Source organism: Lissotriton helveticus, chromosome 2_1, assembly GCF_964261635.1.
Source record: "Lissotriton helveticus chromosome 2_1, aLisHel1.1, whole genome shotgun sequence".
NCBI classification, from domain to species: Eukaryota; Metazoa; Chordata; class Amphibia; order Caudata; family Salamandridae; genus Lissotriton; species Lissotriton helveticus.
The window spans coordinates 324,150,327-324,163,422 of record NC_136059.1 but is presented as its reverse complement, the minus strand read 5'-3'; positions in this window follow the sequence as shown (position 1 = coordinate 324,163,422).

Genomic DNA, 13,096 nt, shown 5'->3' with positions numbered 1-13,096 from the left:
GGCGGTTAGCGCTCTAGCAGCTGGGTCTCTCGGGGCTATTTAGGCTGAGCCTGACATCTACGCGCTGCGGTAAGGGGTAGTGGCAGTTCCTCCTGACCCGCTAGCTCGCCAGAGGCCACAGTATTGAGCCTGCACTCAAACCTAAATGTGCTTTGTGATTTGCCATAATTTTTAATCTGTGATTGAAAACGGAATAATTTGTGTTTTTAAAATTTGCATTTCGCATTTCTTGCACTCACTGATCTAATTGCCACACTCATCTGACTGGTGTGCAGTAACCGCATCTCGAGTTGCTTGTTCGTTTTCCCTCTGATTAGCAAGGGGGAGGACACCACTTCCTGTTTAGAATTGCTTGGCGGATAGCGCTCTAGCAGCTGGGTCTCCCGGGGCTATTTAGCCCTCGCCCCTTGGTGAGCGCGCAGCGATCGCGGGCAGTGAGAGCCGAAGCTACGCCGAAGAGTAGCCAAAGAGTGGCCCGTCTGCGCCCGTCCGCGACAGGACGGGGCCAGGGGCCACTCACTCTGCTCTTCCTCCTTACCATCATGGCTTCGTTAGAAGACACACGTCTCAGGTACACCTCTCACTCTCTATTAGCCCTTCGACCTCAGGAATTACTGAGGTGTCCCTGCAATATCTGGCCATGTCCAGAGGGTCCCTTTTCCTGTCTGCTATGCAGATTTCAAGCGACTCCCAATGCTATTACTATTGGGACCACTAAGGCACATAAACCAGAAACGAAAGGCTGGAGAAGCTTTCTTTTAAATGTTAGATCCCTCCCGCGACATTGCGTCGAGATATGGGATACTATCCAGAGCCTTAAACCGGAAGTATGTTTCCTTACGGAAACTTGGCTAAAGCCACATACTGTCTGTTAGACCTGTCTGCTTCTGGGGAGACTCTAACCATTATAATTTATTTTTGTCCCCCTTAGCCTCCCAGAGTTTCTATTTTTTATTTGTACATATGTCCATCAGGATTTTTCAATGCTGTCAGGGGACTAGGTGTTCCTTGGCGATGACGCTATTTTTCCCTCATAACCTGTGAGGCCTAGTCACCCCCTTGAAAATCTAGGGATCTCCAGAGACCTAAAATGGTGTCCACCAACTGCCATAACGGACACAACTGGAGGACAGGTCCATAGGATAACATTAGGGAACTTTCTGGAATTGACTAGAGACTTCTGCAGGTCTCAGGCCACCCTATATAAGGCCAGTGACCAGCAGCCATTTTGTGCTGACCCCAGAGTAGAGGAGTGAGGCAGTGGTGAGAGGAGGTGGACACACTGAGAGCAGCTAGTTTGTCTCTGAGGCTGACAGTTTCTTCAGAGGATTGTTCCCCCTTCAACCTTTGACCGATCCCTCTCTCTCAAGATAACAACTGCTGATAAAGAAAACAAGCTACTTGAAAAGGAAGACCCTTCTTAATCGGCTCTCCAGTAAAAGCTGACAGGACCTTCCTTCTGAAAATCATTCCCACATCCCCTGCCCAGCGCTGCACCTACCAGGGTGTCGAATCAGTTGTGGACCCCTTGAAGCGCCTTGGTGAGGTTGGGGGACTGTGGAGCCTGTAGCGACCGGAAGAGCGAGTGCCCGATCAGGAGGATACCTTCCCTGGAGCCAGGTGAGGGAAGTGACAGCGTGTGGAGTGCGGCGCTGTGTTAACTGACTGCGGGACCCCGGGGGCACCGGACGCGTCAGTGGAAGCCAGGAAACGCTTCCGCGCATGTCCGTAGCACGTCCGCTACTTAAAGCAGGAGGGGCCTAGGGTCGGGCAGGCCCAGGAGTGCAGCGTTCCCCTGTGAGGCGAGGTCCGGCGAGGAACGCGCAGGCGCCGAGGAACAGCGCGACTCGAGAGGCGGAGCCGTCGAGGAGCGACGCGTATGCCCAGGAGTTCAGCGCGACCATCGGGTTGCCTGAGGTGGCGCCGGAAGATTTCCCTGAGCGCCGCGTTAGCGGCGGTAATCCCCCACTCTCGAGCGCTATCTGGAAGAGCCAGCGCTTGAGCAGAAGACTGCCCAGCCAACCCCTAGCGACACCCTGAAGCAGTGAATCATCGCGCTGAGCCTAAACCGAGGCCCCCTAGCCTAACGCTGACGGGTGGAAGCGCGCTTGGGCTGAGGAAGTCGGCAAGGTTTCCCCCACGCCAGCAACAGGAAAGCAGCTGGTTGGGGAAGCCCAAGAGGCAGGTGCCATCTGAAGGCCTGTGGACTGTGGCGTATCTGCCACCAAGACAGTAAGGAGAGGGGGGTTGTGGAAAGAAAGTGCTGGGCACTAGGGAGTAACAGTGAAAAGTTACCTTAACAGTTCCAACAACAAACAAGGTGCCTTGACCATTTTAATTCCCTCGAAATCCATACTGTGAGGTAGTAGATAAGGGGATAGAGAGCATAGCCCTGAATGTGATTGAATAACCAGTGAATTGGCAGGTTTTATTGGTGAAGTATTGGTGTCATTGTGCATTAATGTAAAGTAACCCTGCATAGTGTGAAACTAAGGAGATTCACCTAAGTATCCAAAGAGTTACCTTTATTCATGACTGAATCTTTGACAAAAGAATGTGGTTTATTGCCCTTTTTCCACAGCAGGAAGAGTGAAAAGTCATTTCTCAACGCAAAAGTGTAATGTTTACTCCTAAAAGAAATTGATGTTGTATCCTGTATGATTTGAATCCAAAGAGACACATTATTTTTATAAAAGGTAACGGTATTTTTCCAAATAATGGTGTTGTGTCTTCATTTTAGTGGTTCATCACTGAGTTGCTGTGAGTGAGACTTGTAAGTACTTAGCCAACGCCTTGAGTTAGCTGTAGACCACTACTGTGCCAAGCTACCATATGTAGGCTTGGGTAATCTAGGTCCAACATAATTGGTGTTTCAGCGGTGGGATCACGGATTTGTACTTACACTCACTTATTAGTAACGCAGTGCCAACCACGAGACCTCACCTGGAGTTTTCTCCCTGCGGCCCTCCTAATTTACATTTTTGATTTTTCAAAATTTTCTTCTGGTGGTGGGTGGAGGTTAACCTCAGGTCACTTCGTGGTTTTCTCCTGTGAGTAATTTTATACCATGGCAAAGCTGGAGGTGAATCTTAAAGAGCTGGAAGCCAATACTGTGGCCCAACTCAGGGATTGGTGTCAGCAGAACGGGGTATTTTTTAATAAAGGAGCCAAGAAAGGAGAGTTGCTGACAAGCATAAGGGCATGGTTAGAAGCTCGTCTAAGGGAGGAACCAGAAACGGAAGTGGGTGATGGGGACACTGTTACTGAGGCTGCATTGCTGAACCAGATGGGGAGAGGGAATCTTCTGACAGGTCCCAGGATACCTTCAAGGGCAAGCAGCAGCGTTTCAGACAGGGGCTTAACCGAAGCCGAGCTGGAAGATAGGAGGGAGGAGAGGAGGTTGAAAATAGAACTAGCCAGGATGGACATGGTGAGGGAGGAAAAGAGGTTGGAGCATGAGCGGACCATCAAGGAGATGGATTTGCAAGCCCTAAACTTAAGTACCCCCAAACCAGAGAATGGTGGCAGCGATATCCAGACCAACACCAGGGAACCTAGACCGTACCTACCAAAAGATATTATGGCTTGTTATGTACCCAGTGACGACATTGCTAAGTGGCTAGCCGCCTACGAGGTCTCGCTAAGGGCCCATGGGATTCTGGAAGTCCACTGGGGAGGTGGGTTATACAAATACATGCCCCCCACTGGCAGGGATACTTTGTTGGCTCTTGACCAGAGTGAACAGACCTACTATCCGGCTATGAAATCAGCGCTGCTCAAGAAGTTTGGGTTGACCCCTGAGAAATATAGGCAAAAGTTCCGGGGCAGCTACAAGCTGGGCACGCAAAACTGGGTAGATTTCTTGGACTACTCCAGGAAGGCCCTGGAGGGTTGGGTAAGAGGCAGCGAAGTAGGAGACTATGAGGGACTATATGACCTCATACTCAAGGAACACCTACTCGAGAAGTGTCTTCCCGAACTAAGACAGCATCTGGTGGACAGCAAGCTGACCAGCCCCAGGAAGCTTGCTGAGGAGGCGGACATCTGGGTTAGTACCCGGGTGTCGACTAAGGGGACTGGAGGGAATTCCCAGAAGCAAGGACAGGGCGCCCCCCAGAAGAAAGAGGGAGGGGAAACTAAGAGGGAGTTCTCAAAAGGGCCACAAAATACTTCGCAAGGAAGGGGCAGAGGATTCATCCCCAAGAGTAACCCCCCTCGCAACCCTACCCCTGGCCAAAGCCAGCAGCCAAGGGTTGTTCATTGTTTTGAGTGTGGTGGTGTGGGACACTATAAAGGAGATGTGAGATGCCCAAAAAGACCACCCCCTCCCACTGGAGGAAAAGCCCCGGGAATCACTAGTGTAGTGCTCGGGGAGGAGATGCCTTTGGTTAAGGGAGGGGAGCGGGCGGGTGTCACCTTAGTGTCCCTGGGAGATAAGGAGATGGTTCCCAAGACCCAGCTGCCCTCTAATACTACTAAGTATGAGCAGTGGGTCACCATCAATGGCCGTAGAGGGGAGGCTCTGAGAGACACAGGAGCCAGCATGACTACGGTAAGGAGTCAGCTGGTGTCTCCAGAGCAGGTCATCCCAGATGTACTCCATCCCGCCGTAATGGCTGACGGCAGATTGGGCCACTACCCTGTGGCTGAGGTTCCCTTTGAGTGGGGAGGGGTTGCAGGTCCACTTCGAGTTGCCGTAAGCCCTGCCGTGCCTGTTGACTGCCTGTTAGGGAATGATATGGAGCACAATGCTTGGAGGAGGGTGGAGTACCAGACTCACTCTGAGATGCTGGGACCCCCTGACTGGACTTGTGTCAGCACAAGGTCCGCGACTGCCCGAAGGGGGAGTTCACTGACGCTGGAGCCTGGAACAATGGCCCAGCCGGCTGCCAGAGAGGAGAAGGACAGGAGGCCGGAGGACCCTGCCTCGACATCCCCACCTCGTGAGACCGCCGGGCCACCTGCGGAGGTGGATCTGGAGTCCACAGGGGAGAATGTTGCTTCCCTGGAGAACCTACCCATCCCTACTGAATGGCATGTGGAGGGAGGTCCTTCCCGGGAAGAGTTCTGCAAAGCTCAGAAGGAGTGTCCTACTCTTGAGGGGCTGCGGCAACAGGCCAAAGCCCAGGCAGCAGGGAACATTGTAGGGAGCTACCAGATTTACTGGGAGGATGGACTCCTCTACAGTGAGCCCAAGACACCTGGACATGGTTCAACCAGGGCCTTAGTGGTCCCTCAATGCTTTAGAGCCTTTTTACTGGAACTGGCTCATGAGATACCATTGGCAGGACACCTAGGACAGGACAAGACCTTTGCCCGGCTTGTCCCCCATTTCTACTGGCCACGAATGAAAGTGGCGTCGGATACATATTGTCGGACGTGTGTGTCTTGCCAAGCCAGTGGGAAAACTGGGGTGAAGCTAAAAGCTCCCCTGGAACCACTACCTGTCGTTAGCACCCCCTTTGAGAGGGTGGGCATCGACATTGTAGGGCCATTGGATCCACCAACTTCAGCTGGACACCGGTTCATACTGGTTTTGGTGGATCATGCCACACGGTACCCAGAGGCAATACCTCTGAGGACCATCACTGCACCTGCAGTGGCAAGGGCCCTGATGGGGATCTTCACCAGAGTGGGTTTCCCCAAGGAGGTCGTTTCCGACAGGGGGACTAACTTCCTTTCAGCATACATGCGGGCTATGTGGAAGGAGTGCGGCGTTACCTATCGGTTTACCACTCCTTATCACCCACAAACCAATGGTCTTGTGGAAAGGTTTAACAAAACCTTGAAAGGTATGATACGGAGTCTACCTGAGAGCCTACGGAGGAAATGGGACATCCTCCTACCCTGTCTCTTGTTTTCCTACAGGGAAGTGCCACAGAAGGGAGTGGGCTTCAGCCCCTTCGAACTTTTGTATGGGCACCCTGTAAGGGGACCTCTCAGCCTGGTGAAAGACGGATGGGAACAGACTCCCAGGAAGCTTCCCCAGGACGTGGTGAGCTACATGCTGGCCTTCCGGAGCCAAATGGCTAAGTTGTGGAAGCAGGCTTCAGACAACTTGGAGGCCAGCCAAGCAGTTATGAAAGAGTGGTATGACCACAACGCTCACCCAGTGGAACTGGAGCATGGACAGAAAGTGTGGGTAATGGAACCTGGAGAGCTAAATGCCCTCCAGGACCGTTGGACAGGCCCCTTTGAGGTTTTGGAGAAAAAGGGGAAGTCCACCTATTTGGTGGATCTTAAGACCCCGAGGCAGCCCCTCAGGGTGCTGCATGCCAATCGTCTCAAGCCACATCATGAGAGGCCCGAGGTTGTCTTAATGCTGGTAACCGATGGAGCAGAGGAAGAAGAAAGTGAACCTCTCCCTGATCTTCTCTCGTACAAAGAAAAAGATGGGTCAGTGGAGGGAGTGATTTTCTCGCCATCCCTGACTTCTGAACAGCAAAGTGATTGCCGCCAGATCCTGGAGCAATTTTCTCCCCTGTTCTCCCTTGTCCCAGGTAGGACCCACCTGTGTACCCATGACGTGGACACAGGAGACAGCCCACCTGTGAAATCTAAAATCTACCGGCTGTCGGACAAGGTGAAGGCCAACATCAAAAGTGAAGTCGCCAAGATGCTGGAGTTAGGGGTGATTGAACCTTCTGGTAGCCCTTGGTCTAGCCCGGTGGTTTTGGTACCAAAAGCTGCCCCACCAGGCACCACACCTGAATTGAGATTCTGTGTGGACTACCGAGGCTTGAATTCAGTAACCAAAACTGACGCACATCCCATCCCACGGGCGGATGAGCTTATTGACCGGCTGGGAGCTGCTCAATACTTAAGTACCTTTGACCTAACTTCAGGGTACTGGCAGATTTCCCTTACTGAGGAGGCGAAGGAAAGGTCAGCCTTCTCTACACCTCAGGGACACTACCAATTTCGTGTGATGCCCTTTGGGCTTAAGAATGCCCCTGCCACTTTTCAGCGGCTGGTGAACAGGGTCCTTTCGGGAATGGAAGCTTTTTCTGCTGCATACCTGGACGACATTGCTGTCTTCAGTAGCAGCTGGGAGGACCATTTGCAGCACCTGCAAGCTGTTCTTCATGCCCTGCAACAGGCTGGCTTGACCATCAAGGCCAGCAAGTGTCAGATTGGACAGGGGTCGGTGGTGTACCTAGGTCACTTGGTGGGCAGAGGGACGGTGCAGCCCCTCCAGGCAAAGATTGAGACCATCATCGCCTGGGAGCCCCCCAAGACTCAAACAGAGGTCCGAGCCTTCCTGGGCCTCACTGGATACTACCGTCGCTTCGTGAAGGGGTATGGCACTATTGTGGCACCCCTCACTGAACTTACTTCCAAGAAGCAACCCCGACGGGTAGTCTGGACGGAGGCTTGCCAGCGAGCCTTCATGACCCTGAAACAAGCATTGTGTTCCGCTCCCATTCTCAAGGCCCCTGATTTTGCTAGAGAATTCATTGTCCAAACAGATGCGTCAGAACATGGCATTGGGGCAGTGTTATCGCAGCTAAATGATGAGGGCTTGGATCAACCCGTGGTCTTCCTGTCCAGGAGACTACTCCCCAGGGAAAGGAGGTGGAGTACAATTGAGAGAGAAGCCTTTGCGGTGGTTTGGGCTCTGAAGAAGCTGCGACCATACCTGTTTGGTTCGCACTTCCTAGTTCAGACTGACCATCGCCCCCTTCGTTGGCTGATGCAAATGAAGGGGGAGAATCCCAAGTTACTAAGGTGGTCCATCTCCCTACAGGGAATGGACTTTAGGGTGGAACACCGACCTGGGGCGGACCATGCCAACGCAGACGGTCTATCCAGGTATTTCCGCCTTAGTGATGAGGACTCCCAAGGGGTTGGGTAGTTCTCCCCACTTTCAGCTGGGGGGGACGCGTGTTAGACCTGTCTGCTTCTGGGGAGACTCTAACCATTATAATTTATTTTTGTCCCCCTTAGCCTCCCAGAGTTTCTATTTTTTATTTGTACATATGTCCATCAGGATTTTTCAATGCTGTCAGGGGACTAGGTGTTCCTTGGCGATGACGCTATTTTTCCCTCATAACCTGTGAGGCCTAGTCACCCCCTTGAAAATCTAGGGATCTCCAGAGACCTAAAATGGTGTCCACCAACTGCCATAACGGACACAACTGGAGGACAGGTCCATAGGATAACATTAGGGAACTTTCTGGAATTGACTAGAGACTTCTGCAGGTCTCAGGCCACCCTATATAAGGCCAGTGACCAGCAGCCATTTTGTGCTGACCCCAGAGTAGAGGAGTGAGGCAGTGGTGAGAGGAGGTGGACACACTGAGAGCAGCTAGTTTGTCTCTGAGGCTGACAGTTTCTTCAGAGGATTGTTCCCCCTTCAACCTTTGACCGATCCCTCTCTCTCAAGATAACAACTGCTGATAAAGAAAACAAGCTACTTGAAAAGGAAGACCCTTCTTAATCGGCTCTCCAGTAAAAGCTGACAGGACCTTCCTTCTGAAAATCATTCCCACATCCCCTGCCCAGCGCTGCACCTACCAGGGTGTCGAATCAGTTGTGGACCCCTTGAAGCGCCTTGGTGAGGTTGGGGGACTGTGGAGCCTGTAGCGACCGGAAGAGCGAGTGCCCGATCAGGAGGATACCTTCCCTGGAGCCAGGTGAGGGAAGTGACAGCGTGTGGAGTGCGGCGCTGTGTTAACTGACTGCGGGACCCCGGGGGCACCGGACGCGTCAGTGGAAGCCAGGAAACGCTTCCGCGCATGTCCGTAGCACGTCCGCTACTTAAAGCAGGAGGGGCCTAGGGTCGGGCAGGCCCAGGAGTGCAGCGTTCCCCTGTGAGGCGAGGTCCGGCGAGGAACGCGCAGGCGCCGAGGAACAGCGCGACTCGAGAGGCGGAGCCGTCGAGGAGCGACGCGTATGCCCAGGAGTTCAGCGCGACCATCGGGTTGCCTGAGGTGGCGCCGGAAGATTTCCCTGAGCGCCGCGTTAGCGGCGGTAATCCCCCACTCTCGAGCGCTATCTGGAAGAGCCAGCGCTTGAGCAGAAGACTGCCCAGCCAACCCCTAGCGACACCCTGAAGCAGTGAATCATCGCGCTGAGCCTAAACCGAGGCCCCCTAGCCTAACGCTGACGGGTGGAAGCGCGCTTGGGCTGAGGAAGTCGGCAAGGTTTCCCCCACGCCAGCAACAGGAAAGCAGCTGGTTGGGGAAGCCCAAGAGGCAGGTGCCATCTGAAGGCCTGTGGACTGTGGCGTATCTGCCACCAAGACAGTAAGGAGAGGGGGGTTGTGGAAAGAAAGTGCTGGGCACTAGGGAGTAACAGTGAAAAGTTACCTTAACAGTTCCAACAACAAACAAGGTGCCTTGACCATTTTAATTCCCTCGAAATCCATACTGTGAGGTAGTAGATAAGGGGATAGAGAGCATAGCCCTGAATGTGATTGAATAACCAGTGAATTGGCAGGTTTTATTGGTGAAGTATTGGTGTCATTGTGCATTAATGTAAAGTAACCCTGCATAGTGTGAAACTAAGGAGATTCACCTAAGTATCCAAAGAGTTACCTTTATTCATGACTGAATCTTTGACAAAAGAATGTGGTTTATTGCCCTTTTTCCACAGCAGGAAGAGTGAAAAGTCATTTCTCAACGCAAAAGTGTAATGTTTACTCCTAAAAGAAATTGATGTTGTATCCTGTATGATTTGAATCCAAAGAGACACATTATTTTTATAAAAGGTAACGGTATTTTTCCAAATAATGGTGTTGTGTCTTCATTTTAGTGGTTCATCACTGAGTTGCTGTGAGTGAGACTTGTAAGTACTTAGCCAACGCCTTGAGTTAGCTGTAGACCACTACTGTGCCAAGCTACCATATGTAGGCTTGGGTAATCTAGGTCCAACACTGTCCCAGCTATAACTCTGGGAATTCCCCTAGGATTTAACATTTTGAGACAGGACCGCCCGATAAATACTGGTGGCGGAATTGCCATCATATACAAAGACAGCCTTCATATTACAGTGATTGAACAAACTATACTACCATCTATGGAAATAATGATCTTTAAAATAAATACAGGAACTAAGGACCACTGGAAAGGTGCTCTAGTGTACCGGCCTCCTGGCCCTAATGCTGAATTTTCACTAGCCCTAACCGAAATACTAGCCTTACATATGAAGGCCAAAGAAAATTTTATTTTACTTGGGGATTTTAATTTTCATGCTGATGTATCAGAAGACTCTGACACAAAGCTCCTTTTAGCTGACCTTGCTCTTTTAGGTTTTCATCTGTGTAACCATGGCCCCACCCATAGAGGAGGCCACACTTTGGATTTAATCTTCACTAATAACCCCTCAATACATTGTCACCCTCCCAAATCCATAAACTGGTCTGATCACAGTATGTTGGAATTCTCTTTTTTACAGCTAGCTAAACCTCCTGATCCTCCTACTACTCTGAGCATTAAACGAAGACCATGGCACAAAATTACCCCGGAAACGTTCGAACAAGTCTGGAGAGAACCAATTGTCTCCGACTCTGATAATACTGAGTCGGCGCTAGCTAAATTCAACAATACACTGCTAGAGGCCATAAATCTTTTAGCCCCTCAAAAAACAGTTAAACAACCTTCGACCACAAAAAAAGAAACATGGTACACTGAAACATTGAAACTAGAGAAACAAAAGTGCAGAAAGTTGGAAAAACTATGGAGGAAGAATTACTCTAGTGCTAGTAAGGAGCTTTACCAACAGGCAACATCCACCTATTATAAAAACATAAAAAAGGCAAGAAAAACCTGCCTAATATCTCAGCTAGATGAAGCTGGCAACTCGACCAGGGAATTATATAAAATCCTCCAATCCTTTACCAACCCTTTGGTATGTGAAAGCCCGACACATTCTCGCAAGAGTTATGTAATAATATTTCCCAATTCTTTGAGGATAAGATCGACACAATCTATAAAAAAATCTTGGCAAAACATTCCAATAATACTGAGGACCCTAGTGCCCCTAATATAAAGACTCATACAGACACCTTTTCTGATATCCCAGAAGTCACGGAAAGGGATATAATATCACTATTAAATAATATGAAAACTGGCTCCCCCCTTGACCTTCTTCCCGCCAGATTGATGAATACCCTGAGCCAGACACTATGCTCAACTATCTGTAAGATCTTGAACCTTTCTTTTAAAGAAGGAAAACTCCCTCAGCAATGGAAAGAGGCAGTAGTGAATCCTATACGTAAAAACTCCACCTCCCCTTGGACGGAACTCTCCAATCTACGTCCTATCTCTCTTCTGCCCCTCCTGAGCAAACTGGCTGAGAAACATGTCAACACCCAGGTTTCCAGTTTCATAGAGGCGACAGGGGGCCTGGAACACTCACAATCTGGGTTCAGGCCCAACTACAGCACCGAATCAGCACTCCTCTCCGTGACCGATAAAATCAAGATGTCACAGGATAGAGGAGGCTCGATGATTTTGGTGCTGTTAGACCTGTCGGCCGCTTTTGATACTGTGTCCCACAAAATCCTTATGAGCCGTTTGCAGGGAGTGGGCATTGGAGGACAGGCCCTATCTTGGTTAGAGAGTTTCCTCTTCGGGCGCTCACAATCTGTCAGCTTGGGCCCCTATCGTTCCATTTCAAGGGTGCTGACGAAGGGGGTGCCACAGGGCTCATGTCTAAGCCCCACATTGTTTAATGTGTATGTGGCCCCCCTTGCTGAAATTGTGAGGAAGTATGGATTCACACCGGTGTCCTACGCCGATGATACCCAACTTCTCTACCCTTTCCATTCCCTCAACTTTAATGTCAGGGAAAATTTTGCTGAAGGCATGAGGGCTGTTTCAAATTGGATGGCTTCCAACTGCCTCCAATGCAATGTCGGGAAGACGGAGGGAATGCTCTTTGGAAAAGCCACCATACTATGGTCTCCCGACTGGTGGCCTCTAGATTTAGGGCCAGTGCCCTCCCCAAAATCAACTGTAAAAAATCTGGGTGTGAAGTTAGACCAAAATCTAACCTTAAGGGAACACGCAAATGTGACTGCTGGAGCGTGTTTCCGCACTATTGGCCTGCTGAAAAGAGTCTTTCCTCTTTTGCCGGATACTCACAGAAAGACCCTGGTACAGGCCCTGGTGATTAGTCGATTAGACTACTGCAATGGGGTCCTGATACTAGCTAACGAAGATGCCATAAACCGGCTACAGGTAGTCCAGAATACAGCGGCAAGACTGATTCTGAATGCTCCCACAAGAACTCCCTCAAGGCCCCTACTGAGAGAACTTCACTGGCTCCCAATACGGCAACGTGTTAAATTTAAAATCTGTTGCACGGTGCACAAATGCCTGTTTGGAAATGGCCCCAATTATCTGACCCAAAAGCCACAACTCTATAAGCCAGATCGATCTCTGCGCTCTAGCAACCAACTGCTATTAAAACCCCTGTTCATTAAAAAGACCAGACAAGGTGGACGTGTGCTTTCCCTGGTGGGACCGACCCTGTGGAACAACTTGCCTTTCAGTCTCAGACAAATCCCCAACCACCTAGCCTTTAGGAAAATGCTAAAAACCAACCTGTTCCTGGAGGAATAACAGGCCCTAGTTAAGATACTGTGACTCTAGTTCTTTCTGTAAAGTCCATCTTTAACCATCTTGGCGAGCAACGCGCGGAGATACCCCGTCTGGGGTCGATTCCTGCGCTATACAAGAAACTAAATAAATAAATAAATAAATAAATAAATCAGTGACTGTAGGTGCAGAACGAAACACACCGATATCAATGCACCAGAGTGGTGCTTATATGCGGCTCTGCTCTGTCATTTCCGGGGTGACATGACGCCGCACAGTGCCCGTAGTGCATGGGTATCCAACCTTTTCTCTTATGAGAGCTACTTATGATCAATAAGAATCATCCCAAGCTACTAATATCATTAGTGTTGTATGCCTTTACATGGGGAATACATAACAGCCATAGCTGAAATGCCCCTGGCACCAACATACTAAATATAGTAATACACCTCTCCAATGCCATGATTTGTCACTCAAAAGCCAGCTTTAAATATATTTAGAAAATTCAACCAACAAGCTTATCAGTTCTAAAAATACACACGTTTTCTATT